Source organism: Akebia trifoliata, chromosome 12 (genome assembly GCF_017979445.1).
Source record: "Akebia trifoliata isolate Shusen 1 chromosome 12, ASM1797944v1, whole genome shotgun sequence".
Taxonomy (NCBI): domain Eukaryota; kingdom Viridiplantae; phylum Streptophyta; class Magnoliopsida; order Ranunculales; family Lardizabalaceae; genus Akebia; species Akebia trifoliata.
In genome coordinates this window covers 22,585,920-22,613,850 of record NC_141386.1, presented here as the reverse complement: position 1 = coordinate 22,613,850, position 27,931 = coordinate 22,585,920, and the positions used below count along the sequence as shown (strand labels likewise).

Below are 27,931 nucleotides of genomic sequence, written 5' to 3'. Positions count from 1 at the left end.
AGACAGTCTTGATTGAGAAAGATGAGATGGCAAAAAATCTTCAATAACTCAAGAATCTCATTTCGATGGCTAACTCCGCAATAGCTCGTCAGAACTTAGAATTAGTAAATCTTCGTGATGAAAACAAAGTTCTTAAGTTTGACATCAACGAACTGAAAAAACAGAAGACTAGACTTGAGTATAACTACACTCAAGGAAGCTTGGAGTTACAAAAACTTCTAGGAGTGCAAAAATCCTATGGAGATAAAGGAGGATTAGGCTATGATAGGTATACTTCCACATCACATCCATTTCCCACTGTGTTTATACATGGAGAGTCATCAAACACTAAGAAAGACTCCAAGAAAGTTATCACATGCAATTTCTGTGGTGGAACGGGTCACATGAAATTTGAATGAATCGAGTACAGAACTATCTACCACACAACCTCACAAATCTCTATTGGTAAATCTTTATCGGTTGAAAAAAAGAAGCATGATAAGGGAAAGAATCCATTGTTAAATAAAGTCAAAAAATGAAAGAAAGAAAAGTCTCCAAAATGGAAGGGAGCAAAGAATTCATCTCCTCCCAAACAAAGCAACAATATTGGAGACCTCTTCAAACAGATTGCCTACCTAAACCTAAAAGCTAAAGCAATTGCTGAATCAAGTAGAGGAAATCAAGGTGGAATAATGTATCCAAAGAAAAATTCTCCTCAAAATCACCCAAGAAGGGTAGGTCCCCTAAGGAGAACTCCCCTCCTAAATATAATCCTCAACCCCCCAAGACGATTCTACAATGGAAAGTCAAAAATGGGAATAACAAGTGCCTTGTAATTCACACAGTCCTGAAGGCTATAAATCTTTTGCGATGGTACCTTGATAGCGGTTGTTCTCGACACATGACGGGTGACCGAAGTCAATTTAGCCACTTGGTTGATTTTGACGGAGGGTCAGTCACTTTGGTGATGGAAGTACCGCTAGGATTATTGGGAGAGAGACTGTCAGTGGTCGTGGATTACCCACAGTAGAAAATGTATTGTGCGTTGATGGTCTGAAACATAACCTTCTTAGCATATCCCAAATTTGTGACAAGGATCACCGAGTGAGCTTCAATCGTGAAGTTTGCGAGATCTCCACTCCGACTTGAAAAATTATCATGAGAGGTCTTCGCACTTTTGATAACTGTTATGTTATCGAAAACTCAGGAGAAACCACTGTAAGCAACATGGCTCAAATTGATGAAGTCTAGTTATGGCATCAACGTCTAGGTCATGTTCACTACAAGAACTTGTTTCGACTTGCCTCAAAAGGCTTAGTTAGAGGATTACCCAAATTGGAAAAACAACCAAGAGATGTCTGTGGGGAGTGTCAAATTGGTAAATAAATTCGAAGTACTCACAAAAAGACAACCACTCTTGCAACTTCAAAACCCCTAGCACTTTTACACATAGACCTTGTGGGCCCCACTAAAGTATAAAGTCTAGGTGGAAAGAGACACTTCTTGGTAATTTTTGATGATTACTCTAGATTCACCTGGGTAGCATTTCTAAGAGAGAAATCTGATACTTTTGATGAATTCAAAAAAATTATAAAGCGTATCCAAACAGAAAAGGAATCTGTTGTTGGTAGAATAAGAAGTGATCACGGTAGAAAATTTGAGGATAGTTGATTCACACAATTCTGCGATGAACATGGAATTCGACATGAATTTTCAGCTCCGAAGACCCCTCAGCAGAATGGAGTTGCTGAGAGAAAGAATCGCGTTCTTCTAGAAATGGCCACAGTCATGCTACATAGTAAGAATCTTCCTAAAAGTCTATGGGTCGAATCTGTAAACACTGTAATGGAGATCGAGTTGCTGACCCAATAACTCAAGTTGATGTTTCCAAGTCTTTTCAAGAACCATTGCAAGGAATTGGCGGTCCGATAACTAGGGCAAGGACAAAGAGGATAGAAGAGGCATTGCAAGGCTTGATTGTGGAAATACAATACAAAGAGGCCATTCTAGAAGATTCTAAGGCTAACTTCGGAGATATCAAAGTTTCATCAAGGATGGTCAACTATCTTTTTATGCAAGAGATCAATTTGGAAGATCAATTTGAATGCAAGGGTTAATTGGGAATTTTTATGTTCTAATTGTCCTTAGTTTTGAATTCTTAATTTTCTAAGGACTAATTAGACTTTCTTTATTTTTTCAAGGACTAATTAGAATTAATCTTGATCTAATTTATCTATAAAAGGGCACCTCATCTTGTAATTGAGACACAATTTACAATTTACATTTTATGAGCAATTCTTTGAAGTTTATTCAAGAAGTTTCTGAAGTTTTCATGTATTCTTTATGAGTTCTTTATGAGTTCTTGTATGAGTTCTTGCTTGAGTTCTTGAAGAAGTGCATGAATCTTCGACTTATCAAAGGAGTGATCATCCTTTGTGGCGTCTCAAGGTTGGGGTTTTAGGGACTTAGTTTCCTTAAGGTTCTAATCCGATCAACATCTTTTGTTCCCAAGTGATCTAACACGTTTTGAAGACATCGAATTCAAAGGTTCCTAGAAGAGATCATCAAGAGATCTTCAAGAGGGTTATATCATTCAAGAGGGATCATATCATTTGGTATCAGAGCACCAAGATTGCTGAAAATTAGATCATAATTGAAGGAATCCTTCGAAGATTTGGTTCGGGCGACATTGGATTGAAGAACAAAACGGGTAGATCTTGCTCCCCAACCATAAATTCCCACCAATTCGCAACCAAGCTTTGCTGGAAAAATCAGGTTTTTTTTTTTTGTTTGTTTTAGATTTCAAAATTCTTGATACATTCTTGATTGAAAAGAAACATTCTTTGTTGCTGTGTTCATCACCAATGACGTTGCTATGTTTCCACCATTGTTGTTGCTGCAACCAATAGAATATACATAGTTGTTGTGTTTTCCAACATCTAGACGTTTGTTCTTGCTGGAAATTTTAGAATAAAATGTTTGTTTCATTGTTGATCTTTCATTGAAAATAGACGAATCCTTCTTCGTCACAACATTTTCAAAATTCAGCCATTATAAAGAAGAACGTCTTCTTTACATTCCATGGTTTCCTTGCTGGATTTTCAATTGGCATCAATTGTTTCATCTCAATTGGTATCTTGTAATTGCAATCTACTGTTTCTTTAAAAACATTTTCTTTTCTTGCTGAAGATTCAGACCAACATGTGACATACATTTTAAAAAAAAAAACATTTTTCTTTCTTGCTGATTCTTCTGTTTTACGATTGTGTTTGCTAATTATATACATATATGTTTGCTTTTGCTGTTCTTCACGTCCTCTTCGAATAGAAAAAATAAATAAATAAACTTAAGAGAGGGAGAATATAAGCAGCCATAATGATAATTTCAGCAACGTTCTATTGAATTGCTATATTGATATTTGGCTGTTTTACTATATTGAATTGTTGGTTTTCTTGTTGAATGCATACTCAACAACCAACGTTTTAATGCTAATTTTATTTATTTTTTATTTTTTTTATTTTTTTGCTGGAAACTCAGAAACACGTTTCTGTTGTTGGAGCTGCTGTATCTAGTTCATATAGAGCGATTTGTTGTTACATTAAATCGGATCAGACCAAGAACGATTTCAAAATAAATAAATAAATAAATAAATAACAACAGTGTTTTCAATGTGTTCAATGTGTTCTTGTTGGAATGTAGTTTGCTGAAAATTTCAGCAAGTATGTCATGGTGATTCCGCCATTAACGTAGAATATAATCCAATTGCTGACTTACTGTCTACTACTCGTTTATTATATTTTTTTGCTGGTAATACATATATATACATATATAATATATATATATATATATATATATATACATCTGAAAGTGCCCTCGATCCGCGGGGTGCGCGGATCCGCTTTTGACCCTTGAGGTTTGGGAGTCGTCACCTAGTTATTGTGGTCTAGGAACCAAACCAACTCTAACATGGATAAAAGGAACTAATCTACCATAAAAAATCTGAATTCGGGGATCAAGTTACAGGGTTGGAAGGTGTTAGGCACCAACCCCGCCCGGCCAAAGCCGGTCTCTACTAACTTCCCAAGTAAATTACATTGCTAAAACCTAGATAAAAATAAATAAAAATAAAAATTTACCTTTCCGATTGCAAGGACTTTGTTCCCTCAGATCTAACAAAAAGAGCTCCTTGTACTGTACTCCCTTGCTTCGTTCTGTCTCCGGATTTGACTTCGGATCTCCTAGATCAAGGTATCTTCTTGTTTCTGAATCTGAACTCTTCAAGTTTGTTGCGGATTTGGAGGTGTTTTTGGAGAGATTTTAGGTGTTTTCTAGACTAAATTGAAGGGGGGATGTTAGGTAAGGAGTTGGGGCTCCAAAACCAAGGTTTATGGGGGGCTAGGGGAGCTTCTAGACCTACTTCTCTTAGGGTTTTGATTTTATACGGAAATAGGGTGTGGGCACCTCTATTTATAGATTTTTTTAGGGGTTGATTTGGATAGAGTTAGTGTTTAATTAGAGATCTTTTAATTAGAGTTGTGTTTTAGTTTGACTTATTTTAGGTAGAATTGTGTTTTAATTAGAATTGTTTTAGGTAGAATTGTTTTCAAGTTAAAACTCTATTAGATAGAGTTATTAATCAATTATAATTCTATTATGACTTTTGGTCTTATTTGATTGACTTTTAATGTTTTGACTTTAGTCTTAATTGATTGACTTTAATCTCACTTGATTGACTTTAATACTTTAACTATAGTCTTGCTTGATTGACTTTAATTTTGAGAACCCCCTTCCATTATTTCTTTAATTCTTTGGACCCCCAAATGGAGGGGTCCTTAAAGAAATATCCCACGAACCCTCAACAATTTTGCCTGAGAGTCCGATTAATCGATTTTTTAGGTTCAAAATTTTAAATTAATTTCATTAATGTTTCACTTTAATTATTTAATGTTTTATTTATTATTTTCGAATTTTTTCATTATTAAAATTGTGAAATTACTATTTTACCCCCGGAGAGGACTTTTCACGTTTTAAGTCGGTTTTTAATGTTCCAGGATGTTTTAGAATCAATTTTTCGTAAGAAATTCAATAGAAATATTAGTTTTTGTTATTTATGAAGTTTTTTGTGTGAAATGGTTGTGAACTTTACGAGGGGCATTTTCGTAATTTTGTCAAATTCTGTTAAAATTGGTGAAATGATTTATTTGGTTCCGATTTGTTATTTTATGTGTTTGAGAGAGTTTTCCTAAGCGTAACGTAGGCTCTAGGATTGTTTTGAGGTTAGGGATATTTTGGTAATTTGGTAATTTTTAGTGATTTTTATCGTGAAGTTTCTTTCTGGTCTGCAAGATGATGATTTCTATGTTTCTGGGGTCATATTTTCCTAGTGTAGCGTAGTTTCTAAGGTTTTGTCAGTTCGAGATACCTCATCCGGATTTCTGAAACATATCTGGTAACAAAATAAAGCATTGGAATACACATCCATCATTGGGAATCATTGCATTCGGGTTGCCGAGTCGATCAATCAGGCGGATGCGAAAATGGGGTGTGTCCAGATGCCCCTCTTTGGCAGAGGGTTGAAGCAAACTAGATAGCAAATCTATTTTGGTAGATAGTGCGATATCTGAATGCCAAAGCTAGTGACATTTCATTTTGCAGCTTGAGGGTAAGGCTCTCCCCGAATCAAAAGGTTGTCAGGTCCTTGAGCGCAAACTCTCACTGACGGCGTCAGATCCTTGAATTTTAAAGAATTCTCCCTGACTAAAAAGTGCAAATGTGCAAGTGTGTGCACTGTGTGAAACTGAGTAAAACCTGAGCATAAATTGAGAGAGTAGTTTGAGTATAAACTGAGCATAATTTGAATATAAACTGAGCAAAATTTGAATATAATCTGAGCATAAACTGAGCATAGTTCCGAGAAAACCCTCGGCGGTATCTGAGCATAATTCGAGAAAACCCTCGGTGCATCTGAGAGAAAAACCCTCTGCGGCTCTGAGCATAGTTCCGAGAAAACCCTCGGCGGTAACTGAGCATAGTTCCGAGAAAACCTTCGGCGGTATCTGAGCATAGTTCCGAGAAAAACCCTCGGCGGTATTTGAGCATAGTTCCGAGAAAACCCTCGGCGGTATCTGAGCATAGTTCCGAGAAAACCCTCGACGGTAACTGAGCATAATTCCGAGAAAACCCTCGGCGGTATCTGAGCATAGTTCCGAGAAAACCCTCGGCGGTATCGGAGAACGAATATATCTGGAAGATAATGAATCTGGAAGAGAAATGATCGATTCCAAGAATGATTGGATCTGAAAAAGAATCTGGAGAACGAAAGAATGTCATATCTCCTATGTGAGATTCAAAATGCTTTTGTTTGACCCTCAAGGATGTATCAAAAAGTTTTATGAATTTAAAACATGAGTTTTTATTTCTTTTGAACCTCAAAAGTTTTTCAAAAAAACTGTTATCAAGAGGGTAACCTTATGTTTGGGGTTCTTATTAATTTTTTAGGATTAACATTGCTCGAAGACAAAATGCCCCTAGTTTGACAATGTACGTGGCATTAAAGATAATTGAACACATCATGCAAAGATTAAAAAAAATGCCCCTAGTATAAGGGGGAAAAGTTACATTAAAGAAGAAAGAAAATGCCCCTGTATGAAGGTTTGAAATAATTGATTACCACAAGCGCAATAAAGACTCAACTTTTTTTTTGATTAATTTTATTGAAGGTTTTGAGTCAGGCTCAAGAGTACAAAATTATTTCCTTTCGAGATTCATCATAGAATTCACCCTTCTCTCCCTTGGTTCACTTGGGGGAGTAAACATTTTCAGATCGATTGTAGACAAGATACTTGTGGCTTCTGAGTCTATGCCTGGTTTAAGCTAAGTATTGAACTTGGTTATTCGGTCTTCTGAGGTTTTAGCTCGAACCACTCTTAGCTTGGATTTTCTTCTATTTTTCTTTGTTGCTCTAACTTTTGCCTAGATCGTCTTTTCAGGTTTTCAATCTAGCGAGCTTGCTCTAACTTTTGCCTAGATCGCCTTTTCAGGTTTTCGATCTAGCGAGCTCTTTTTTTTCTTGACTCTGATTGTTGTCAAAGTTGTCCTTTCAGATTTTCAAACCTTGCGAGCTTGCCTTAATTTTTCCTAAGTCGCCCTTTTTGGGTTTTCAACTTAGCAGGCTTCATCATTTTTTATCTTCTCCTTCTCTTCTAAACTTCTAGAGTTACTGTCTGATCATATTTGCCACCTTCCTTGACTTTTCACACGGTACTTAGGAGGACTTTTATAGGTAGGCTTAGGACTGGGTATAAAAGAAGGGATTTTGAGGCTCAAAAACCCAAATGCCCCTCTTGTGTGGCATTTCCTTTTAAATTATTTTCCTTTTTTCTTGAATTTTCTTCCCCATTTTGAATTTCTTTTCTTTTGAGTTTTTTTCATTTATTATTATGTGGGGAAATAGATTTTTTTATTGATGTGGTCGGGCCTGAAGTAACTTCTCAGGTTGCCTACGTACCCCAGAATTTTGGGATCAGACCAAAACGTAGTTCGAAACTTCCCTCCCTAGGTTAGGTGATCGGCTAAGAAATACAAGGCAATATATATATATATATATATATATATATATATATTTTTTTTTGAAAAGGCTGCAAAGGCTAGAGAAAGGAGATAATGAACTGGGTAGCAAGGAAATTGATTCGGCCAAAGATGACCTCCTTAAATGTAGTACCGTTTGATTTGGTCAAGGTTGGTTGGTTCTGATAACTCGATTCCATCATGATCTTGAAGTCTGACAGCTTTTCCTGGTAATATTTCTTTGACGATGAACGGACCTCCCCAATTTGGTTTGAACTTTCCCCTGGGATCAAAAATAGGTGCCCTGTTCTCTTTGAGTACTAAATCCCCGACTTGTAAGTGACGGGCCTTGATTTTCTTGTCAAACGCACGGGCGACTCTTCTTTGATAAGCTTGCACGTGGTACAATGCTCTTAGTCGTTTTTCTTCGATCAAATTCAATTCTTCATACCGTTGGCGAATCCAATCTGCTTCTGAAACTGACTTTCTAACAAAATTGAGAGATGGAATCTCCATTTCAACTGGCAAGACTGCTTCCATGCCATACACTAAGGAGTAGGGAGTAGCTCCGGTGGAGGATCGAATTGAGGTTCGATATGCCCATAATGCAAATGGCAGTTTTTCTGACCAATCTCGATGTGATTGACACATTTCCTGAGGATAGTCTTGATATTCTTATTAGCTGCTTCGACTGCTCCGTTAGTCTGAGGTCGGTAAGGAGATGATTTATGGTGTGAGATTTTAAACTTTGAACACAATTTGATAACCTCAGCTTTGAAATGCGACCCGTTATCGGAGATCACTCTTGAAGGTACCCCGTATCGACTGATGATGTTCGTTTGAATAAACTTTGCAACTCGAGACGCAGTAGTAAGAGCACAGCATAAGAGGCAGCTTCAACCCATTTGGTAAAATAATCGATTGCAACCAGGATGTATTCGTGCCCGTTTGATGCCTTAGGCGATATTTTACCAATAATGTCAATTCCCCAAACTGAGAACGGCCATGGTGAAGTCAGACCCACTAATTGAGATGGCGGCACATGTATCAAGTTCGCGTGTATTTGGCATTTATGATAGGTTTTGACCATGTGATGACAATCTATTTCCATCGTGGGCCAATAGTATCCTTGTCTCATAATCTTCTTAGCTAACATTTTCCCACTCATATGAGGGCCACATTCTCCTGAATGTAGTTCAATCATTATCTGTTCAGCTTGATCTTCATCAACACACGACAAGTGAATCCCATCATAAGATCTTTTGTATAAGCTTCCTGCGCCAGGATAAATTGAGACGCTAATCTTAGTAGGGTCTGTCGTTCTTTCCTCGATGCTTCTTCGGGAATTCTTGTTTTTCCAACACTTTCTTTATGTCTGTGTACCATGGCTTTCCATCGGGTAATCGAGTAGCAAATTGATCTGATGACAGTAGGCGGTTTGTCTTTGACTTCAACGTGATCGGCCTTAATTCCATGCCAGGGGGCAAATGGATCATTGAAGATAAAGTTGCTAAGGAGTCAGCAAATCTGTTATCTTCCCTTGACAGGTGCTGGAACAGGATAGCTTTAAACTTACTGACTAAGTTTAGCAAATACTCATGATAAGGTTTCAACTTTTCATCCCTAGTCTTCCATTCTTCTAATGACTGATGTATGACCAAGGCTGAATCCCCGAAAACCTCAATTTCTGTAATGCCCAGGTTCAAAGCAGCTTCGAGCCCTGCGATGCACGCCTCATATTCAACCATGTTATTAGTGTTCGAAAAGGCTAACTTAATAGCGATAGGAACATGGCACCCTTCTGGAGATAACAAGACTGCCCCTATTCCATACCCATTTTGATTGGCCGCTCCATCAAAGTATAACTGCCATGTTTGGTTCTGCGGTTCTTCTTTAACGTGCAAGATGTTCTCATCTGGGAATTGATCGACAGGCCTTATTCCTTCTACTACAGGGTGATCTGCCAAGTATTCTGCTACAGCTCTCCCCTTGATGGATTTCTGTGTACATGCGTGATGTCAACTCTGATAGCAACAATAACCATCGTGCGGTTCTTCCTGTCAATGCCGGTTTCTCGAAAAGATATTTGAGAGGATCCATCCGAGATAATAGGATAATTGAATGAGACAGCATATAATGCCGGAGTCTCTGAGTAGCCCATACCAATGCTAAGCAAGTTTTCTCCAAGGATGAATACTTTCATTCATACTATAACATCTTCTTACTGATATAGTAGATGGCCCTTTCTTTGCGAGTATCTTTGTCATACTGTGCAAGCATGCATCCCATAGCTTCTTCTGTGACTGACAGATAAAGAAGAAGTGGTTCACCCGGTGTAGGTGGGACCAAAATAGGTGGATTTGAAAGATACTCCTTGACTTGGTCGAAAGCCTTTTGACATTGCTCATTCCAAACTGTTGGTTCATTCTTCTTAAGAAGCTTGAAAATAGGTTCGCAGACGTTGGTGAGTTGAGCGATGAACCTACTAACATACTGGATTCTGCCCAGAAAACCTCGAATCTGTTTTCAGTCTCGGGAGGCGGCATCTCTTGGATAGCTTTAATCTTTACAGGGTCTACTTCGATTCCTCTCTGACTGACTACAAATCCCAACAGCTTTCCAGAAGTTACCCCGAATACACATTTCTGTGGATTGAGGCGGAGTTGATACTTTTGAATCCTTGTGAGAAATTTTCCACGCTGCTGTAACATGCCCTAATCGTTCTTTGGATTTGACTATCATCATCTACATAGACTTCGACCTCTTTGTGTATCATGTCATGTAGTAAAGTCGTGGCTGCTCTTTGATAGGTAGCTCCAGCATTCTTCAAACCAAAAGGCATGACCTTGTAGCAGAAGGTCCCCCACTGCGTGATGAACGACGTCTTTTGCATATCTCGAGGGTCCATCTTTATCTGATTCTACCCTGAAAACCCATCCATGAAGGACAACAACGCGTGTCCTGCTGTACTGTCTACTAGAACATCTATGTGTGGTAAAGGGAAACTATCCTTTGGGCTTGCTTTGTTTAAGTCTCTAAAATCCACACACATTCTAACTTTTCCATCCTTTTTCGACACCGGGACGACATTGGCAATCCACTCAGGGTATTCTACTACTTCCAAAAATCCAGCGTTAATCTGCTTCGTAACTTCTTCTTTGATTTTCAAAGCCCATTCCGGCTTCATATGTCGAAGTTTCTGTTTGATTGGTCGAGCATTAGGATACAACGGAATCCGATGTTGGACAATATCTGTGCTTACCCCCGGCATATCCTCGTAAGACCATGCGAATACGTCTTTGAACTTTCTGAGCAAATCTACTATCCCTTTGCGTTCATCAGGAGATAAAGTGACCCCTATACGAATTTCTTGAGGACTTTCTTTTGTTCCGAGGTTATAACCCTACTTCTCTCTATTAGAGGTTGAGCTTGACGTTCCTCTTCTTGTTTAAGTAATTTGATTATTTCAGGGGGAGGTTCTTCGTCAGATGACTCTCCCTCCGAAGCTAGATTATTAGTTAACTTATTATTGCGCTCGGGGTAATCAAAAAATTTCTTTCATTTCATGAAAAAGGGATGGGTGGTAACAGGACTCATTGCAGACTTGACAGACTCACTTACTCAGTAGGAAAAACAGACTCCCTAGCAATAACAGACTCAGCAGAAACAACTAACTTACTCGACTCAATAAATGACTCAACTGGCATGTCAGACTGAACAGGACTAATTGGACCGACAGACCCAGCCTTGACATGCAACACAGGACTGATTACATGATAATTTGATAGAACCCCAACAGCGGGTTTGATTACAGACTGAGGATTTGGGATTCCTTTCCAAACTGATAACACTAAGATACCATGATCTTCAATGAATAGCTGATCTATGTTGAAGAGTCCAGATCGAGCTGCCAGTCTTCAAACTTTCTTCTCCTTAACTTCTATGCTTGCTTCCTTTCGGGCCATTCCATGCCAAAAAAATTTCAAACCCCGGCAGACGAGTACCTGTGATGTGATCAATAAATGGCTCTGGGAACCCACAGTAGCGGAAGTCTTCTCCTTCTTTCACAAAGTAACCATTGAGGGTCTTCGATAGGCTTCATTTTAATGAGATCTGTGGTACGCCTTTGCCTTTTAGCAATGGCCTTATCCCGTTTTGTCTTCCAATATTGGGCCCAATCTTCCTTAGTAGGCTTATATCCTAGTCCGAATGTGCCGACGGCCTCTTTAATTAATGGTGCCTCTTTAATACCTTGCTGTTTGCGACCTAAGCCCATACCAGGGAAGAATCTCATTTTCTTGAATATATTGGCCATGCAACAATTATAGGTATTTTCCATTGGAAAATACTCCTTCACGGCTTATCCCATTGGACTGAGCATATCTTTTCAAATTCGAACCCACTGAGCCTCTACTCCCTGTGTTCTGGTTGAATCTCAAGCAACGGCTTATCCTTAGCCTCAGTATTATTTATGATCCCTACAATTTTAGCATCTCCATGAAGAGTAATTACCAGCCCATCCTTGATAAATTTGACCTTCTGGTGTATCGTAGAAGGGATGGCTTTATCTGGTGTAACCATGGTCTCCCTAACAGTAGATTGAAAGAGGACTGGATATCAATAACCTGAAATTCCACAGGAAATTCAGCTATGCCTGTGGACAGCCGAAGGTGCAAAAATTCCCAGTACATCTCTCTTGGTGTTATCATAAGCTCTAACACCTTGATTAGTAGGTTTGAGATCTTCAGCCTTAAATCCGAGACAAGTAGCCATTTCAGAGGGCAACCGTTCAGTGCACTCCAGTTATCAATCAAAACTAAGGTACCCTCATTCCGTTACAGTCAACTGTAATGTGCAGCGGCTTAGTATGGCTTGCCCCTTCTTTTGGGAGTCTGAGTCCGAGAAAGGATAGGATATCTCCACGTAAGTTGCCCCCACTATACTGGCAGCTGATCTGGAGAAGTATCAAGAGGAGGACTTGGGTTGTGTTTAGTGCTTTGAGAAAAGCCTCCCTATGAGCAGTGGAAGCCATGAGTAAACCCCATACTGAGATATTGGCCCCTGATTTTTTCAATGTTTTGATCACGGAGTTATCCTCTTCGATGCTTTCCTTAGTGGGATCTTCTCCTTCTTTTCTTGCCAGGGCTGCAGGATTTTCAACACAGAGTTCTTGTGGTTTAAAAACTCTTCCCCCGAGTCATATGTCTAACTTCATCACAGGAAGGGAGAAAGGCTCATTTTCCTCAGTTAACAAGTACGGATCTTCGGCTGTCAAAGGTTCAGGATTTTTCAGATTCATTTGGGCCAACAGGTAACTAGTGAACGCGATACTATCGTAGCGAGGTGGGGATAAACAATAGGTATCATCCGAGGTTAAATCGAATGGTTCATAATTTGCGGTGAAAACCTCATCAGTGAAGGCTATCCCGACAAGGGGGTAACTGGGCGGTTTGACCTGGATTGGATGGATAAGAGAGATGGGATCGAATGCAATGAGGTCTGAGAAACCATATTTAGGGTTGGTGGAGGTTGATAGGTAGGTAGTGGATTAGTGGTGACATTTGGTGGGCTAGGGATCGTGATCTTTTTGTTATCAATAAGGTTTTGAATGGCATGGCGCAGGGTGATACATCGATCCGTGTGATGGCCAGGATTTTGATGAAATTCATAGAATAAGTTGGGGTTGTGTCCGACTGGCAAGGGATTTGATAAAGGTCGGGGTTGAATCGGGGTAAACAACCCTTTCTTCAACAGTTTGTGCAAAGCTACGGTAAGGGTCATCCCTAGATTGGTAAATTGACGCGGAGTTCGAGGTTGACTCGGGTGAACTTGGTTATTATTCCGGGCTGGGGGTTGAGCTGGGGTAACTGAGGTATTGGCGATGTAAGTATGGTTGATGTTGGGTTTGGGAACATATGGTTTCTTAGGCTTGTTATCTGAGGGGTTAGAAAGGATCCCAGAGGCAAATGCATCCTCAAGTTGGCTCCCGGCTTGCAACAAGGATTCAAAGGTAGGGAGGTATTGGGCCACTAGGTGTTGAGCATATCCTTGAGAGAGGTTCTTTAGGATAATTGCTACTTGTTCCTTCTCCGAAGGTCTATCCCACATTTGAGAAGCCTTGGCCCTCCAACGACCAATGAAATCAGTGAATGTCTCCCCATTTTTCTGTTTAGTTGCTTCCAAATCCCTTCTTGAAGTCTCAATCTCGGTACTGTACTTATACTGATGCCAGAAGGCCTTTGACATGTTTTCCCATGTACCCACAGTAACTGGATCTTGAGACATTAACCATCGTAGTGCTGATCCCGATAGAGTTCTTTGGAACAACAATGTCATTTGTTCGTCGCTGAGCCCCATAATGCGCATGTTGGTAACATACACCTTAAGATGTATTTTCGCACACCTTGTTCCACTGAACTTGTCCATTTCAGGCATCACAAACGTTTCTGGCAAATGGATTCTAGGGATGCTATTCAAAGTTTCAATGCCCGCTGCAATTTCATCAATACCCTTTATACTCTTCATTGCTGACTCCAATTGAGACATTCTATTAGATAACGCCGGACTTTCATCAACATACTCTTCATCTCCGTCGAGCTCAAAGACTTCACGTGGACGTTTCTCTTCAACCTTTGGGTCATCTAAGGGAATTCCCGTTGATTTCGAGGTCTGTTTTAACATTTTTACTTTGCCTTTTATATTGCTGATATCATTGGCAAAGGCTGCCAAGATCTTACGGATCTCTGTGAGCTCAGATTCTGAAGCCATCTCTGCTTATTGACTTGGTACTGTGGTTCTTTCTAACCGACTGGACTTACGACTCCAACTAGGAGGTGGACGCTTGAGTTTGGGCGCAATGATAATCCTATATGACCCCATCAAAGGTAGATTTAGTCAATTTCGGTATTACCCTCTTGATAACATTTTTAAGAATCATTTTATTGAGGTTTGTGCACCAATCCATTAATTAATCCATTCACACAATGAGTATTTGAAAAGGAAATAAATATTTATTCGAAAAGATAGTTTGATTGAAAACGATAATAAATATGTTCTTATTAAAACATCTTTCAACAAATTTGTTTTGAATTATTTTTACATGGACGCTTAGCTTTGTCTTGATGGTCATCAGGATTGCTGTTAGGCTTGACCCTCTTGGCTCTAACAACTTGCTCTCTGAATTCTGCTGGTCCGTCTGGATACCCTAAGGTGCGCTTGTCCAAGCTTTCTGAATGAGGTGTACTAACTTTTCAGTCAAAGGCTCGGGGGAAAAGAAGGCTTTATGCTGAGGTAAGGATAACTTTGTAGGTACATCGTACTGTTCTGGGATTAGATTAGGGTGGTAAAAAGATGTTTCTTCTAAACCAATCAGACGAACGTAGTATGATCCTTTGGTTCCTAGAACAGGGGGATCAGTCATCTACCAAGGGCACCTAAAATCGATATGACAGGCGAGGCGAGAGTCTAACCATTTGCTCCAAGCTTTGACTGAATTGTGACGCACTAACAGGTTTCTCTTGGAAAAATGCTCTGGGCCATATTCGAGGTTTGAGGGAACCTCTACGATTTTGAGACGGTCACAAAGCCACATATAGAGCAAGTAAGGGCTTCCTTTGAAGCTTTCCCGCTCACCATTTTTTATGGCATCTAACCCTGAGAAGGTTTCAGCTAAGATTAGAGGTACTGGGTTGGCTTTCCTTGAGAGCTGAGAGGCTATATCTATGAAGGACTCAGGGATAGTTTGGCCATCACTATTGGAGGTCAGTATGTATTGAGCTAGGATTCCTAAGCACAATCGATAGTCTCTAGTGGCTCGCCAAGCTTCGGGTTTTACATTGATGGGGTGACTGCGGGAACGATACGGGCCCAGTAACGGTACTAAGTTTAATCTCCCGTCATTGACTAAGACTTTGGCTTCTTCCTTGGAAATGTTTAGCCCTGTGGCGAGTTCACCAGAATATCCGATCTTCAATGAGGGCCTGACTAGGGGTCCTGAAGTGGATATCCTCATGATGCCGCAATAATCCTCGTGAGTAGGGCATAAATGCATGTACCCCATATGGAATATGTGAAGATAGGGGTTCCATCGCTTAGCCATAGCATGTAAGAGGTTCCAGTCGATCTCAAACTCATGGAAGTAAAGAGCACTCCTCAACATGAATCTCCCAAAATTGATCTTCTCTACAGGGTGCATTCCTATGACGGTTGTTTTGACTAACTGATCGATTGGGTTATCGCCGACGGCTAACATCCTGGTTTGACACAAAAGGGTATTTTAGTACTCTTCCAATGGTCCATGTAAAAGATCAATTTATTTTCTTTTGGAAAATCTTATACTTATGGAAAATATTTTCTGAAAAATATATTTTCTGGAAAATGTTTCTTCTAAAGAACACTTCTTTTGGAAAATAATTTTTTGAAAAATATTTTCTTTTTCTTCTTTGAAAATTCGATTTCCATTTTGATTTAACTGGCCCGATCCATCATGATTGTTGGATCGGGATGGACTGGGTCATTATTGTAAAAGAATGGATTCTTTACTGGGTCGGTGCACCCATTTTAATTTTCAAAATTAAAATTTCTTTGATCCTTGAGGACAATCATGCACTTTGATCTCATCATTCACATCACTCACATACATTCATCCAACAACAGGCATTCATTCAATAAACAACCCGGGAACACCCACGATAAGTTCGAGTCGTGACCTATGGGGAAGGTTTCTAGACTCTAGGCTTGCTACGTGCAATGCATTTTTATCTGGCCACCCTTGCCCAAGCACACCTATATACCTTTCGATACGTGGTGACTTGGTTTGATATACCGTATAGGTGATAATCTAAAACCTCAATTCACTTCTCTGAAGCCAAAAACAGCCAGTTTGATCTCCAGTTGAGAGGTGGCGCACAATGCTGAGTAAGGGCCCACTTAAATACCTCTCGTCTAGAATAGACGTAGTCTATCCCCCTCGTACAGTAGGGTACAGTGGGGCAAGATCTTGCTTAGGCACCGGTTTTGACCAAGAAGTGCAATTGATATACTTAGATTACCTTTTATACCTACGGGTACGAGTCAAGAGTTGTAGCTTTCATAAATGGTTTGGCATCCCACGAGGGGACCGACCACGTACTAGTACTACGTTGGCAATCGGGACATGTGACTGTGTGGCTCACAATAGGACAAAGGCTCAGGTCGCCCCAGCCTGGGTGCATCAATATGTCTCTCAGAATCACCTGATCAGACGGTATTGATGCCCCAGTTCGATATACCCTAAGGTACGTGACTGGAGTTGTGGGTTTCATGAATGACGTCGCATCTCCGAAGAGACCGGGCCACGCACTAGTGCCACGTTGGCTAAATGGGACGTGTAAGTGAGTAAAGCGGTAAACGTGCATGTGGTGTGTGCAAAACAGGGTGGGGTGTGCCCGGGGCCTTTTCAAGCAAATGGGCCCATGGGCCTAATCATATACATATGAAAATTTAATCAAGATCAAAACTATTCGGATCAAATGAAAATTCAATCAAAGTCAACATTATTCCAATCATATAGGCAAAGATAAGCACCTTAAGCATATACTTGATATTAGCATTTAATCCCGTATTATTTTCTCATGTATTCCAATTGAAGGTTATTTTGGGGTGACCTGAAATAATTTGAAATTTCTAAGGGTATTGAATTGAGGGTATAATAATAATCGATGAAATAGAGAGGATAGTTTAAAAAACACAAGATGAGCCCGATCAAAAGAAATTCAGAAAACAAAAAAAAACTTGAGCATATGTCGCCATTAGCAACATTTAAAAATTTTGATTTCATTATTTTTTGAACTTCCTTTTTTTTTTAAAAAACTTTCTACTCTTTATTTTTTTTATTTTGATTTTCCTTTTTGTGAAACAAATTAATTTCCCCTTTTTTTTAGAAAATAGATTGATTTTAAAAAACCAAGATAATTTTGGGAAACAGATTAAATGCCGCTGCCCATAATCGAACTCATCCAGCACATGTCGAGATCAGCCTTGCTGTTTTAAAACAGCAGGATAACGTCGAGCTCATCTCATGACAGCAGCTTAACGTCGAGATCAACAGCGGCTTAACGTCGAGATCAACAGCAGCTTAACGTCGAGATCAACTTATAACAGCAACTTAACGTCGAGATCAACAGAAGTTTAACGTCGAGATCAACTCATAACAGCAGATCAGCGTTGAGATCAACCTATAACAGCAGATCAGCGTCGAGATCAGCCTGTAACATGGGATTTTTTGACGAATTATTCGCCATTTTAGCGCTGTGATGAGAGAAATCTCTTTCTGAACTTCTCTAATGGTGATTGGAGACTTTTACTTAAAAGAAAAAGAGTGAAAAACCGATTCAACCAATCTTCACAAAGATCTCCACGTTCAATCGAGATCAGAAGTATCAATCTTACAAGAACGGCTGACTGAAAAAAAAAATAGCCATTAAACTGAATAGGAACGTAGAGATGAGGCTCAAAACTGAGTTTAGGCAAGTGAGGATTGATCTTAATCGAACCTTTCATCGCATGTAGCAGATCGTGTCATTTACTCGCCTTTTATTCCATCGTTTACTTGCTCGATTGAGAGGTAGAAGCAGGCTTGATCGATTGATATCTCGATTGTTCGAGATCCACAAACTGGAGCATGGGTTTTGGCATCTTTGAGGAGAAGCATTCTCAAGTCTCTGTCGAGATAGATGGGATCGAATGGGGAAGAAGACCTCTTTTAAAAGAACTAATTGAGAAGTAAAAATGGGTTTTCGCTTATGGCACCCCATTGAAAATCGTTGGATTTAAAAAACTCAAATTGCTTTATACTTGGGGCACACCATTGGAGGATGCTGTTGGCAGAAACTTCAAAATTTTTTATTTTTTTTTTTTTTTTTTTATTTTTTTTTAAATCCATCTGCTGTCAATGGGCAGCATCTCTTGCCCATAAATCATCTAAAAAAAACAAAAAATGAAAAAAAACTAACTAAAAATAAGTTATATATCGAACGTTGTTTCCCCTTTTTTTTAGAAAATAGATTGATTTTAAAAAACCAAGATAATTTTGGGAAACAGATTAAATGCCGCTGCCCATAATCGAACTCATCCAGCACATGTCGAGATCAGCCTTGCTATTTTAAAACAGCAGGATAACGTCGAGCTCATCTCATGACAGCAGCTTAACGTCGAGATCAACAGCGGCTTAACGTCGAGATCAACAGCAGCTTAACGTCGAGATCAACTTATAACAGCAGCTTAACGTCGAGATCAACAGAAGTTTAACGTCGAGATCAACTCATAACAGCAGATCAGCGTTGAGATCAACCTATAACAACAGATCAGCGTCGAGATCAGCCTGTAACAAGGGATTTTTTGACGAATTATTCGCCATTTTAGCGCTGTGATGAGAGAAATCTCTTTCTGAACTTCTCTAATGGTGATTGGAGACTTTTACTTAAAAGAAAAAGAGTGAAAAACCGATTCAACCAATCTTCACAAAGATCTCCACGTTCAATCGAGATCAGAAGTATCAATCTTACAAGAACGGCTGACTGAAAAAAAAAATAGCCATTAAACTGAATAGGAACGTAGAGATGAGGCTCAAAACTGAGTTTAGGCAAGTGAGGATTGATCTTAATCGAACCTTTCATCGCATGTAGCAGATCGTGTCATTTACTCGCCTTTATTCCATCGTTTACTTGCTCGATTGAGAGGTAGAAGCAGGCTTGATCGATTGATATCTCGATTGTTCGAGATCCACAAACTGGAGCATGGGTTTTGGCATCTTTGAGGAGAAGCATTCTCAAGTCTCTGTCGAGACAGATGGGATCGAATGGGGAAGAAGACCTCTTTTAAAAGAACTAATTGAGAAGTAAAAATGGGTTTTCGCTTATGGCACCCCATTGAAAATCGTTGGATTTAAAAAACTCAAATTGCTTTATACTTGGGGCACACCATTGGAGGCTGCTGTTGGCAGAAACTTCAAAATTTTTTATTTTTTTTTATTTTTTTTATTTTTTTTTAAATCCATCTGCTGTCAATGGGCAGCATCTCTTGCCCATAAATCATCTAAAAAAAACAAAAAATGAAAAAAAACTAACTAAAAATAAGTTATATATCGAACGTTGTTTCCCCGTTTTTTTTTTTTTAAATCTTTTGTCATCACCAATGAATCGCCATACCTTAAAATAAAAATAAAAAGAATCCTTTGTTTCATTATTTCATCCTCAACGATCGTTATTCCACCCTCAACAAAGTATCCGTAGAAACTTGGTATTATTTAAAGTCACCCCAAGTGACTCTCGATTGAATTACATGAAATTAATAATATGCTATAATAACGTATTCAAAGTTGAACCGAAATTAATGGTTAAACCCACCAATAAAAAAAATGATAAACGAACAATAAAAAACTAACTAACTAGCAATTAAATAGAATCAACTAAAAATATAAACTAGATCATTGGCAATGTTCCCATACTTGGGGTTTTTCAAGTCTGATCCTCAATGTCCCCAGTGGAGTCGCCACTGAAAGCGCCCTCGATCCGCGGGGTGCGCGGATCCGCTTTTGACCCTTGAAGTTTGGGAGTCGCCACCTAGTTATTGTGGTCTAGGAACCAAACCGACTCTAACATGGATAAAAGGAACTAATCTACCATAAAAATCTGAATTCGGGGATCAAGTTACGGGGTTGGAAGGTGTTAGGCACCAACCCCGCCCGGCCAAAGCCGGTCTCTACTAACTTCCCAAGTAAATTACATTGCTAAAACCTAGATAAAAATAAAATAAAAATAAAAATTTACCTTTCCGATTGCAAGGACTTTGTTCCCTCAGATCTAACAAAAAGAGCTCCTTGTACTGTACTCCCTTGCTTCGTTCTGTCTCCGGATTTGACTTCGGATCTCCTAGATCAAGGTATCTTCTTGTTTCTGAATCTGAACTCTTCAAGTTTGTTGCGGATTTGGGGGTGTTTTTGGAGAGATTTTAGGTGTTTTCTAGACTAAAATTGAAGGGGGGATGTTAGGTAAGGAGTTGGGGCTCCAAAACCAAGGTTTATGGGGGGCTAGGGGAGCTTCTAGACCTACTTCTCTTAGGGTTTTTGATTTTATACGAAAATAGGGTGTGGGCACCTCTATTTATAGATTTTTTTAGGGGTTGATTTGGATAGAGTTAGTGTTTAATTAGAGATCTTTTAATTAGAGTTGTGTTTTAGTTTGACTTATTTTAGGTAGAATTGTATTTTAATTAGAATTGTTTTAGGTAGAATTGTTTTCAAGTTAAAACTCTATTAGATAGAGTTATTAATCAATTATAATTCTATTATGACTTTTGGTCTTATTTGATTGACTTTTAATGTTTTGACTTTAGTCTTAATTGATTGACTTTAATTTTGACTTTAATCTCACTTGATTGACTTTAATACTTTGACTATAGTCTTGCTTGATTGACTTTAAATTTTGGAGAACCCCCTTCCATTATTTCTTTAATTCTTTGGACCCCCAAATGGAGGGGTCCTTAAAGAAATATCCCACGAACCCTCAACAATTTTGCCTGAGAGTCCGATTAATCGATTTTTTAGGTTCAAATTTTTAAATTAATTTCATTAATGTTTCAATTTAATTATTTAATGTTTTATTTATTACTTTCGAATTTTTTCATTATTAAAATTGTGAAATTACCGTTTTGCCCCCGAAGAGGACTTTTCACGTTTTAAGTCGGTTTTTAATGTTCCAGGATGTTTTAGAATCGATTTTTCATAAGGAATTCAATGGAAATATTAGTTTTTGTTATTTATGAAGTTTTTGTGTGAAATGGTTGTGAACTTTACGAGGGGCATTTTCGTAATTTTGTCAAATTCTGTTAAAATTGGTGAAATGATTTATTTGGTTCCGATTTGTTATTTTATGTGTTCGAGAGAGTTTTCCTAAGCGTAACGTAGGCTCTAGGGTTGTTTTGAGGTTAGGGATATTTTGGTAATTTGGTAATTTTTAGTGATTTTTATCGTGAAATTTCTTTCTGGTCTGCAAGATGATGATTTCTATGTTTCTGGGGTCATATTTTCCTAGCGTAGCGTAGTTTCTAAGGTTTTGTCAGTTCGAGATACCTCATCCGGATTTCTGAAACATATCTGGTAACAAAATAAAGCATTGGAATACACATCCATCATTGGGAATCATTGCAATCGGGTTAACGAGTTGATCAATCAGGCGGATGCGAAAATGGGGTGTCTACAACATCCTCTCTTAACATTCTTGTTGTTGTTGGATGATAGAATATAAAAAAATAAAATAAAATAAAAAAAGAGATATGTTAAATAACTCAAGAGCAAACCAAGTTGGTCCACAAACGCCTTATTGGTGACCACCAACGAATTGTTCCTGAGTTCTCAAAATTATTTTATTTCCTTTTCTTATTTTGCTGAATGTATGTTTTCTTTTTATGAGATCCGAACAACCACAATTAAATTCTTGTTTAAAAAAAAAAAAAAAAGGATGGCTATTCGCTGTTTGTAGTTGCAGAAAATTGATACTGCTAATTTCAAACGGCCATAACTTTTTATCCGGATATCGGAACGACTATTAGTGCATATCAAATCTAAACCATATCGAAGACATGAGTTCGACGGAGAAGAAGATGTTCATTCCGAAGTGGAGAGAGTACATTATCGACGGGATAAGAAAGTTGATTTCAAAGAAGATAACAATTTGGATAGCATAAAGACGACGATTTCGACCTTTCAAGGAAAGAATGATCCTGAATTATATTTGGAGTGGGAAAGAAAGGTTGAGCACGTTTTTTATTGTCATAATTATTCCAAGGATAAAAAAATAAAGCTAGCCGCCGTGGAATTTACAAACTATGCCAGTATATGGTGGGATCAATTGGTGATCAATAGGCGCAGAAATAGTGAGAGACCTATTAGATCATGGGATGAGATGAAGTCAGTGATGCGTAAAAGATTTATTCCTAGCCATTACTATCGAGATTTGTATATCAAACTGCAAGGGTTGGTTCAAGGTTCCATGAGTGTAGAGGACTATTATAAAGAAATGGAGATTACCATGATTAGAGCAAGCATAGAGGAAGATAGAGAAGCAACCATAGCTAGATTCATTGCCGGATTGAACAAAGAGATTGTTGATGTGGTTGAGTTGCACCATTATGTGGAGATGGAAAAGTTACTGCACAAAACCATTAAAGTGGAAAAGCAAATCAAGTCTAGAAGGTTCAGATCTGGATCATCTTCTAATAATCCGTGGAGACCAAATTGGAAGGACAATAAAATTCCTTTCAAACCAAAAGAAGATGCAAAGTTGAAGCCTTCGGTTTCTATTCCTAAAGATAGACCTGAAACAAAGCCTCTTATTAAGTCATGTCAGATTAAGTGTTTTAGGTGCCAAGGGTTCGGACACATTGCTTCTAAATGCCCAAAAAAAAGGGTTATGGTTGTCTTGGCAAACGGTGACATTGAAAGTGCTAGTTCAAGTGACAACGAGATGCCTCCCTTAGAGGATTGCTCTGATGTTGAAGTAGAAGAGCCTGTGCATGGTGATTTACTTGTCACCAGGAGAGCTTTGAGTATACAGCCTAAGGATGAAGGAGATGAGGAGCAACGTGAGCATAATTTTCACACAAGTTGCCACGTGAAGGATAAAGTCTGTATATTGATTATTGATAATGGGAGTTGTACCAATGTTGCTAGTACCTTGTTGGTAGAGAAGTTGAATTTGAAGTGGCAGAAACATCCTAAGCCATATAAGCTACAATAGCTGAATGATTATGGAGAAGTGAAGGTAAATAAAAAAGTTCGGGTTTCTTTCTCAATAGGCAAGTATATGGATGAGGTTATTTGTGATGTGGCACCGATGCATGCTGGTCATATACTACTCGGTCGACCATGGCAATTTGATAGGAGAGTGTCGCATTATGGGTATAAAAATCGTTATTCTTTTGTAATGAACAATCAAAAAATTGTATTGGCCCCTCTCAAACCTTTGCAAGCTTATGAGGACCAGGTCAGGATAGCAAGTGAGTGTAAAATGAAAGAGAAACAAAGGTGTGAGCAAAAAGGAGAGCAAAGTGAACAATATGGAGAGAAGAAGAAAGTACTGAGTGTACTTGCTGAAAAACATGATGTTAAAAGTGTAATGATAGCAAGGTCACAAGTTCTAGTTCTTATGTACAAAGATGTTTATTTTTCCACTGACGATCTTAATTCATCTTTGCTTAGTATTGTTGTGTCTTTATTGCAGGATTTTGAGGATCTTTTTCCCGAGGAGATTCCACATGGTTTACTTCCTTTAAGAGGAATTGAGCACCAAATAGACTTCATGCCTGGTTCTGCTATACCAAATAGACCTGCTTATAGAGCTAATCCCGAGGAAACAAAAGAGATACATAGGCAAGTGGATGAACTGCTGTAGAAGGGATTTGTAAGGGAAAGACTCAGCCCATGTTCAGTTCCTGTTCTCTTAGTACCAAAGAAAGATGGAACATGACGCATGTGTGTGGATTGTCGAGCTATTAATAAGATAACAGTAAAATATAGGCATCTTATCCATAGGTTGGATGATATGTTTGATGAATTGCATGGCTCTCATTTATTTTCTAAAATTGATTTAAAGAATGGGTATTATCAAATTCGCATGAAAGAGGGAGATGAATGGAAAACTGCATTTAAAACTAGATATGGGTTGTATAAATGGTTAGTAATGCCCTTCGGTTTAACTAACGCACCTAGTACATTCATGAGATTAATGAACCATGTCTTGCGTGCATTCATGGGAAAATTTGTGGTAGTTTACTTTGATAATATTTTAGTCTATAGCAAAAATGTTGATGACCATGTGAAGCATTTGCATGCTGTGTACAGTGTGTTAAGAGAACACCAATTATATGTTAATCTTAAGAAATGCACATTTTATATGGAATCTGTTGTGTTTCTTGGATTTGTTGTTAGTTCTCAGGGAATTAGTGTTGATGAGGAAAATGTAAGGGCAATAAAGGATTGGCCTACACCTAAGAATGCGAACGAGGTAAGAAGTTTCCATGGTTTAGCAAGTTTTTATCGAAGGTTTGTTAAGGATTTTAGTTCTATTGCTGCACCTTTGAATGAACTTGTTAAAAAGAATGTTATTTTTAATTGGGTTAATGTGCAGAATCAGGCTTTCCAAGCTTTGAAAGATAAGTTAACTAATGCACCTTTATTGTGTTTGCCTAACTTTGATAAAGCTTTTGAAATAGAGTGTGATGCATCCGGGATTAGAGTAGGAGCTATTTTGATGCAGGATTCTAAACCAATAGCTTATTTTAGTGAAAAGCTAAGTGGGGCAGCATTGAGTTATCCTACTTATGACAAAGAGCTTTATGCATTAGTGAGAGCTCTTTGAACATGGTAACATTATTTATGGCCGAGGGAATTTATCATTCATTCTGATCATGAGAGCTTGAAATTCCTGAAGACCCAACGTAAGCTTAATAAAAGACATGCTAAATGGTTAGAGTTTATAGAAACATTTTCTTATGTAATTAAATATAAACGTGGGAGGGAAAATGTTGTGGCCGATGCATTATCAAGAAGGTACGTATTACTTACTTCCTTGCAAACTAAACTACTTGGTTTTGAATTGATTAAAAATTTGTATGCCAATGATTCTGATTTTAGCCAAGTATGGAATGTATGTGTTAAGTGTGCGTTTGGTGACTTTTATAGGCATAAAGGATTTCTTTTCAAGAAAGATAAATTGTGCGTGCCTAATTGTTCTGTTCGTGAGTTACTTGTAAGGGAAAGTCATGGGGGAGGTTTAATGGGTCACTTTGGTGTCCTAAAAACTTTAGATATCTTACGTGAGCATTTTTATTGGCCCCATATAAAGCATGATGTTCAATCTGTTTGTGACAAGTGCATTACATGTAGGCAAGCAAAGTCTAAAATTCGATCGCATGGCTTGTATACCCCTTTGCCTATACCTAATCAGTCTTGGACTGATATTTCTATGGATTTTATTTTAGGATTGCCAAGGACTCAAAATGGTAAAGATAGTATATTTGTTGTTGTTGATAGGTTTAGTAAGATGGCCCATTTTATTGCATGTACTAAAACCAATGATGCAATACATATTGATGATTTGTTATTCAAAGAGGTAGTTCGATTGCATGGGCTACCTAAGTCAATTGTTAGTGACAGAGATGTTAAGTTCCTAAGTTATTTTTGACGTACTTTATAGAGTAAATTAGGAACTAAATTTCTATTTTCTACTGTTGTACATCCTCAAATGGATGGCCAAACTGAAGTAGTTAATAGGACACTCACTACCTTGTTGCGTGCTATCATTCAAAAAAATTTAAAACAATAGGAGAAGTGTTTACCACATATTGAGTTCGTATATAATAGGACTATTCATTCAACTACTTCATTTTCTCCATTTGAGATTGTTTATGGTTTTAATCCTTTAACGCCTGTGGATATTTTACCTTTGCCTACTAATGAACATGCTAATCTTGATGATAAGAAAAATGCAGATTTTGTGAAAGATTTACATGCCAAAGTTCGAGCCAACATTGACAGGAAGAATGAGCAATATGCTAAGCAAGCCAATAAGGGCCGCTTGAAAGTTATTTTCCACCCTGGAGATTGGATTTGGGTGCACTTGCGTAAGGAGCGATTTCCTACCCAAAGGAAATCAAAATTGCAGCCTCGAGGAGATGGTCCATTTCAAGTCTTGGAACGGATCAATGATAACGCCTACGAACTCGATTTGCCAAGTGATTATGGTAATGTTAGTGCAACTTTTAATGTTGCTGATTTATCTTTGTTTAATGTAGGTGATTCAAGGATGAATCTTTTCGAAGATGAGGAGAATAATGGAGATCGAGTTGCTGACCTAATAACTCAAGTTGATGTTTTCAAGTCTTCTCAAGAACCATTGCAAGGAATTGGCGGTCTGATGACTAGGGCAAGGACAAAGAAGATGGAAGAGGCATTGCAAGGCTTGATTGTGGAAGTACAATACAAAGAGGCCATTCTAGAAGATTCTAAGGCTAACTTCGGAGATATCAAAGTTTCATCAAGGATGGTCAACTATCTTTTTATGCAAGAGATCAATTTGAATGCAAGGGTTAATTGGGAATTTTTATGTTCTAATTGTCCTTAGTTTTGAATTCTTAATTTCCTAAGGACTAATTAGACTTTCTTTATTTTTCCAAGGATTAATTAGAATTAATCTTGATCTAATTTTTCTATAAAAGGGCACCTCATCTTGTAATTGAGACACAATTTATAATTTACATTTTATGAGCAATTCTTTGAAGTTTATTCAAGAAGTTTCTTAAGTCTTCATGTGTTCTTTATGAGTTCTTGTATGAGTTTTTGTATGAGTTCTTGCTTGAGTTCTTGAAGAAGTGCATGAATCTTCGACTTATCAAAGGAGTGATCATCCTTTGTGGCGTCTCAAGGTTGGGGTTTTAGGGACTTAGTTTCCTTAAGATTCTAATCCGATCAACATCTTTTGTTCCCAAGTGATCTAACACGTTTTGAAGACATCAAATTCAAGGGTTCCTAGAAGAGATCATCAAGAGATCTTCAAGAGGGTTTATATCATTCAAGAAGGATCATATCACACTGCCTGTCACATCATCAACCGAGTATATCTTCGAGCAAGCCTAAACAAAAAAACATATGAATTATGGAACAACAAAACTCCAAGTGTCAAGCACTTCAAGGTCTTCGGTAGTAAGTGTTATATCCTTAGAGATTGGGAACATTTGGAGAAGTTTGATTCGAAAAGCGACCAAGCAATCTTTCTGGGATACTCTTCGAACAGTCGAGCTTTTCGAGTTTTTAATCAGAGGGCCTCTGCAATTCAAGAATCCATAAATGTGGTGGTCGATGATCAACCCATCAAGGAGAATGGTCCTTCTGACGTTGAAGGTGATGACGATGGAGTGTTCCCTCCTACATCCTTACCACCCCCAACGTCTCAGGTTCCAGAAACACTACCTGTTGTCAAGGACCATCCCGCCAGTCAAATCCTTGGAGATCCTCACATCGGAGTAAAAATCCGATGACAACTTGAGACGCTGAATAGTCATCTCTGCTTCACATCCAAGTTGGAGCTCAAAAATATTGATGAAGCCCTCCATGATGAATACTGGGTCCAAGCCATACAAGACGAACTTCTTTAATTCCATTGAAATCAGGTGTGGCATCTTGTACCAAGGCCATGTGATAAAAATGTCATCGGGACAAAATGGACTTATAAAAACAAATTTGATGAACTTGGCAAGCCTATCCGAAATAAAGCTCGTCTGGTTGCTTAGGGATACTCTCAAATTGAGGGGATTGACTTTGATGAAACCTTCATCCCGGTAGCAAGACTTGAGT

General features: G+C 38.4%; 1 pseudogene; it reads left to right on the top strand.

Annotated features, from left to right (window-relative positions):
• The first annotated feature begins 65 nt into the window (after positions 1–65).
• Positions 66–27,615, top strand: LOC147389077 (uncharacterized; annotated as a pseudogene).
• Positions 27,616–27,931: the final 316 nt, after the last annotated feature.